Consider the following 6,850-nt stretch of genomic DNA (forward strand, 5'->3'; position numbering starts at 1 on the left):
TATCAATGTAATCCACCATATAAACAAACTCAAAGAAAAAAAAAAAAACACATGGTCATCTCACTAGATGCTGAGAAAGCATTTGACGATATTCAATGCCCCTTCATGTTAACGTCTTGGAAAAAAACAGGAATCCAAGGCCCATACCTAAACATTATAAAAGCAATATACAGCAAACCAACAGCCAATATTAAACTTAATAGTGGGAAACTTGAAGCAATCCCACTAAAATCAGGGACTCGACAAGGCTGCCCACTCTCACCCTACCTATTCAACATAGTACTGGAAGTCCTGGTGAGAGCAATTAGACTGTAAAAGTAATTCAAAAAAATACAAATTGGAAAGGAAGTACTAAAACTATGACTATTTGCAGATGACATGATAGTGTATGTAAGTGACCCCAAAAATTACACCAGGGAATTTCTACAGCTGATAAACAAGTTCAGCAAAGTGGCTGGATATAAAATTAACTCAAAAAAAATCAGTAGCTTTTCTCTACTCAAAGGACAAACATGTGGAGAAAGAAATTAGGGAAAAGACACCCTTCACAATAGTCACAAACAATATGAAATACCTTGGTGTGAGTCTAACTAAGCAAGTAAGGGACCTGTATGACAAGAACTTCAAATCTCAGAAGAAGGAAATTGAAGAAGATCTCAGAAGATGGAAAGATCTCCCATTCTAATGGATTGGAAAGATCAACATTGTAAAAATGGCCATCTTACCAAAAGCAATCTATAAATTCAATGCAATCCCCATCAAAATTCCAACCCAGTTCTTCATTGAGTTGGAAAGAGCAATGTGCAATTTCATCTGGAATAACAAAAGACCTAGAATATCGAAATCCATCTTCAAAAACAAGAAACCATCTGCAGGAATCACCATCCTGACCTCAAGCTAGATTACAAGGCAATTGTGCTAAAAACTGCATGGTACTGGTACCAAGATAGGCACGTGGATCAATGGAATGGAATAGAATATCCAGAAATGATCCCTCACATATATGGTCACTTGATTTTTGACTAAGGAGCTATAAACATTCAGTGGAAAAATGACAGCCTCTTCAACAAATAGTGTTTGTTCAATTGGCACTCAGCATGCAGAAGAATGAAAATAGACCCTTTCTTATCTCCTTGTACAAAGCTCAAGTGCAAGTGGATCAAAGATCTCCACATTATAAGAGGTACACTGAATCTATTAAAAGAGAAAGTGGGAAAAAACCTTAGAACACAAAGGCACAGGAGAAATTTTCCTGAACAGAACACCAATGGCTCATGCTCTAAGGTCAAAGATGGACAAATGGAACTTAATGAGATTGCAAAGTTTCTGTAAGGCTAAGGACACTGTTAAGAAAACAAAACGGCAACCAACAGAGTAGGAAAAGATCTTTATCAACCTCACATTAGATAGAGGCCTAATATCTAAGGTATACAAAGAACTCAAGAAGTTAAACACCAGAGAATCAAACAACCCTATTAATAAATGGAGTACAGAGCTAAACAAAATTTTCTCAATTTAGGAATATCAAATGACTGAGAAGCATCTAAGAAAGTGCTCTACATCTTTAGTCATCAGGGAAATGCAAATCAAAACAACCCTGAGAATCCACCTTACACCAGTCAGAATGGCTAAGATCCAAAACTCAGATGACAGCAGATGCTGGTGATGATGCAGCGAAAGAGGAACACTTCTCCGCTGTTGGTGGGGTTGTAAACTGGTACAACCACTCTGGAAAATAGTCTGGTGATTCCTCAGAAAAATGGACATAGTACTAACTGAAGACCCAGCTATTCCATTTCTGGGCATATACCCCAGAGAAGCTCCAACATACAACAAAGACACATGCACCACAATGTTCATAGTAGCCCTGTTTATAAAAGCCAAAATCTGGAAAGAACCCAGATTTCCTTCAGTAGATGAATGGATATAAAAATTGTGGTATATTTACACAGTGGAGTACTACTCAGCTATCAGAAACAATAACTTTATGAAATTCCTAAGAAAATGGATGCATCAAGATAATATCATTCTGAGTAAGATAACCCAGTCACAAAAGAACAGACATAATATTCAGTCACTGATAATTGGATACTAACCCCAGAAAGCTCTGAACACCCCAGAAACAACTCACAGACTGTATGAAGCTCAAGAAAAACAAAGGCCAAAAAATGAAAGCCTCAGTCCTTCTTAGGGGAAAAATAAATGTATAGCACCCTCTCAGAGTGTGGTACACCTGGACCTCAAATCATTAATAATCCAAGAGCTGAGATAATAGCCTTGAGGCAATTTTGGGTATTCACAGATCATTATGCTTAATCTATACCCAACAAGAAATCTGTTTCCATGTTACATCCTGTCCTGCATGTACTTCATGTTTATGGTAACTAGTGGGGTTTCTATGCATGCTATCAAACCTCTAAAAAAATTAAGTACTGACAAAAATATTCATATGATGTTATGCCAAAATGCCTTTAAAAATCTGTATAGGTATCCCTCTTTTTCTTAAAAAAAGCAGTAAGTAAAAAAGGCCTGACAGTCTGGGGTCAGGGTCACAGGGACACAGAGACTTCTGTTTGGATCTTGGAGGACAATGCTGTCCCTGGTGGTACTTTCTCCAGCTGCCACAGTGGCTTCATGTCTGAAGACCATGGCAGTTCTGAGTGCATGGATATTACAGACAACAAGGGTCTTTTACACAAGACAGCTTTGCCTTGCCCCTCTAACAGCTTTTCCTGAATATGGAGGAAAAGTACACTTTGGGCTGATTCATGAAGAATTATTCCAGTTCTTTTACCCTAAGGCTGGTGTAACAGGACCCTACGTGCTTAGATCTGGGCTTAGCTTTATTTTCTATCCAAAGTAATATATCACAAGATATATATGATTACCCCAGAGACCTTCGCTACCATATCAGTAGTAGGGTTGATTGTCTATGTGATTAAGAAATATGATGCCTCTACTGGAGGAATTTATTGGCAGACTTAACGAGGAAAAAATTGTTCAACTAGAAGAAGTTAAAAAAGTTGAGCATGAAACAAATCCAGGATGCAATCGACATGAAGAAATCACAGCAGGCACTGGTTCAGAAGCGCCACTGTGACTTCAGTGTTCCCAGGAATAACACTGCCCTGGCCTTGGAGGTCACTTACCGGGAATGGCTACACAGAGCATATAAGGAGGTAAAGATTCGCTTGGACTACCATATTTCTGTACAGGACATGATGTGTCACAGGAGGAAGAGCACATGATAGATTGGGAAGAGAAACGTGTGGTGCAGAGCATCTCTGTACAACAGGGAGGAGACCATTGTCAAGTGCATTGAAGATCTAAAGCTGCTTGCTAAGAAGGCTCAAGCTCGGCAGTTATGTAAATGTGTCTGTCTCAGTTGTAATAGTCAGAGAAAGGTGTATCAAGGTCCACTTAGTGCCTAAACTCTATTGGCCAGTAAGGTATTTCTGATCCTTTGAGTTGTCTGATCACATCTGAATAAGCAATTTGCAGCAACTTGCTGCCCAATTGAAATTGCCAAGTTATAGTTTAAACTTGTAATTAGTTAAAACATCTTGCAATAAAATGTTTGAAACAAACAAACAAAAAAAAAAAAATCATTTTACTGGAGCCCACGGTTGAGAAACTTTGAGTTTTAGAAGACTGGATTCTAAAAGAGATGTTTAAAAGAGACTGAAGTTTTAATATTTAAATCTGTAAAGACTGTGGGACATTTAAAGTTGCGTTTTTCATGTGAAATCTCAGGGGGGATGAGAAGGAAAAGGCTAATAGTGATTAGTGGGTTAATAGTGATGTTTGTACTTCAGGTTGACAAGGGTCAGTTGTACTGGCTGATTGTGTGTTAGCTTGACACAAGCTAGAATCATCAGAAAGAAAGGAGCTATAGTTGAAGAAATACCTCCATAAAGTCCAGCTCTAAGGCATTTTCTCAATTAGTGATCAATGGGGTGTTGGGGCAGCCCATTGTGGGTGGTGCCATCAATGGGCTGGTGATCCTGGATTCTATAAGAAAACAAGCTGAGGTTCTGGCCCTGCTTGAGTCCCTGTCTAAACTTCATCCACTGGTGGTTTATGATCTGGAAGTGTAAGCCAAATAAACCCTTTCCTCCACAGCTTGCCTCTTGGTCATGGTGTTTCATTGCAGCAGTGGAAAATGTTAACTAAGATATATACCCTTCCTGCTTTCCTAGATCTCTATGGCAACTGCCTCCTGATCTCTTTGCTTGGAGTCTTGATCTCTACCCTTTGTTCTACATGCAGCATAATTCTAGTCACATGCATATCACCAGTTCCAAATCCTACACACTTAGAGAAAATGTCCCAGTCTCTCGAACATCTCACAGAGCCCCAAACACCTTTAGAACCTCCCCCCATCCTAGTTGTACCCCTTTACCGATCTACCACTGTCCCTGCTTATGCTCTGACAATCATGCTGCCTCCCAGCTCCAACCCTCATCTCTCCGCTCTCTGTGTAAGCTCCCCTGACAAACATACGTCGTTCATCATTCTATACCAGCAACCCTGGCCCCACTGTTATTTTCCCAGTCTATTCATCGTGGTTATAGTATTAACAGTGTCAGGTGCTCTCGTGTTCTTGTTCTTCTCTATTGTCCCCACTCTCTGCTTTGAGGGGTCTTAGCTGTCCATGGTTTACAGGCTGTGAGGACCCTCTTAAAAAGATGCTTGAAAAGTCCCACTCACCCTTGCTCTAGTTCTGTTCAAATCTCAAGCCTCAGCTCAAAGACATCACCTCTACTCAGTACTCCCAACACGCCGGTGCAGTAATCTCCTTCCTAAGAGTTAACCTAAGAAAAATGCTATCACGGAATCTGGGGCATTTCATTTGACCATCATGTGTCTTTTTTTAAAGCAGCATGAATAGTGAATTAAATTAAGGAAACATAAAGAAGGAACTCTTGAGAATGGAAGGGGCTCCAAGGGAGAAATAGTCCAATAAATGTCTCGAGAGCTTTCACTCTCATTGGGCTATACACTTCATTTTTTAAAATTTATTTATTCATTTTACAACCCAATGTCAGCCCCTCCTCTCCTCCCAGTACCCCCTTGTGCAAATCCTCCCTCTGCATTCCACCTTTCCCTTCTCTTTTGAGAAGGAAAATCCCCCTGAGTGTCACCTCCCCCACAAACATCCCCACCCCACCCCCCCCCCACATCAAGTCACTGCAGGACTAGGTATATCTTCTCCCACTGAGGCAGGACAACACAGTCTATTTAGAAGCACAGGATCCACAGGCAGGCAGGCAACAGGCTCAGAGACAGCCCCATTCCAGATGGGGGTGGGGGACACAAAGGCCAAGCTGCTCATCTGCTACATATGTGCAGGGGGCCAAGTCCAGCCTGTGCTCACTCTTTGGTTGGTGATTCGGTTTCTGGGAGCCCCAAAGAGTCCAGGTTAGTTGATTCTGCTGATCTTCATATAGAGTCCCTGTCCTCTTCAGCTCCCTCAATTGTTCCCCTGACTCTTCCCCTGAGCTCCATCTAATGTTTGGGTATGAGTCTCTGCATCTCTTTCCATTGGCTGCTGGGTGGAGGCTCTAAGAGGTTATGCTAGGTCCCTGTCTGCTAGCAAAATAGAGTGCCATTAATAATGTCAGGAACTGGTTGTTGTCCATAGAATGGGTTCAGTTTGGAGCAGTCATTGGATGGCCATTCCCTCAGTCTCTGTTCAATCTTTTCTCCAGCACATCTTATAGGCAGGACACATTTTAGGTGGAAGTATTTGTGAGTAGTTTACTCTCTTTATCCCTTCACTGGGAGTCCTGCCTGGCTACAGGAAGTTGGAATTGTTCTACCTCAAGAGCTTACTACACCATTTCTGGGCATATACCCAAAAGATGTTCCTCCATCCCACAAGAACCCCTGCTCAACTATGTTCATATCGGCTTTATTTGTAATAGCCAGAAACTGTAAACAACCTACTCGTCCCTCAACTGAAGAATGAATGAAGAAAATATGGTACATTTATACAATATTATTTAGTCATTAAAAACAAGGACGTCATCAAATTTTCAAACAAATGGATGGAACTAGAAAATATTATCCTGAGTAAAGTAAGCCAGACCCAAAAGGACATGCATGGTACGTACTCACTGATAAGTGATTATTAGGCATGAAGTACAGAACAACCATGCTATACTCAACAGATCCAAAGAAACCAAATGACAAGGAGAGCCCAAGGAAAGATGCTTTCTCACAGGGAAAACAAAATAGATATCAGAAGCCGTTGAAAGGAAGGAACTGGGTAGAAGAGGGGATGGGGAGAGATGAGGTCGGGGGACAGAACATATATAGGAACAGCAGGAGAAAGAGAGGAGAGATCATCTGAGGGGCTCAGGCACTTCCTAGGACATGCCAGAGTCCCGCAAGACCCCAGAGTGTCTATGGGGGCGACTTGAGCTGAGACTCCTAGCAGTGGGGAATATAAATTTTGAAGTGGACTTGCTCCTCGGAATTACTGAAGCCAAACAAACAAACAAAAAAGGCAGGTAAACTGCAAGACATTTGTTGCAAAACATGCACACACACTCCAAGGCATCTACATCTTGGCATCAAAGTCAAATTCCTGTCCTGGCCCCTGAGAACATTTACATTCCTGTCAATCAACCAGCTCTTTGCCTCTTCCTCCTAGCACAGCCTACTCACTGGCTTTCTTGCTGTAATATAAGCAGTCTTGCCTTGGGACCTCTGCACTTACATCCTAGAACACATTGTGTCCTTAGGTATCTACAGACCTAGGGTTTCCTGGGAATGCTGACACTTCCCCAGGGAGACCACCCCTGACCCTGCCCAGCCCACAATCTATACACCCTGTCACCTCCTA

At 41.6% G+C, this 6,850-nt stretch overlaps 1 pseudogene across 1 annotated transcript; it reads left to right on the forward strand.

Moving 5' to 3' along the window:
• Window positions 1-2,590: 2,590 nt before the first annotated feature.
• On the forward strand, window positions 2,591-3,431 carry LOC308438117 (ATP synthase F(0) complex subunit B1, mitochondrial-like; annotated as a pseudogene). Its single transcript has one exon. The product of its transcript is annotated as an ATP synthase F(0) complex subunit B1, mitochondrial-like (transcript).
• Window positions 3,432-6,850: the final 3,419 nt, after the last annotated feature.

This window comes from Micromys minutus (genome assembly GCF_963924665.1).
Source record: "Micromys minutus genome assembly, chromosome: 27".
NCBI classification, from domain to species: domain Eukaryota; kingdom Metazoa; phylum Chordata; class Mammalia; order Rodentia; family Muridae; genus Micromys; species Micromys minutus.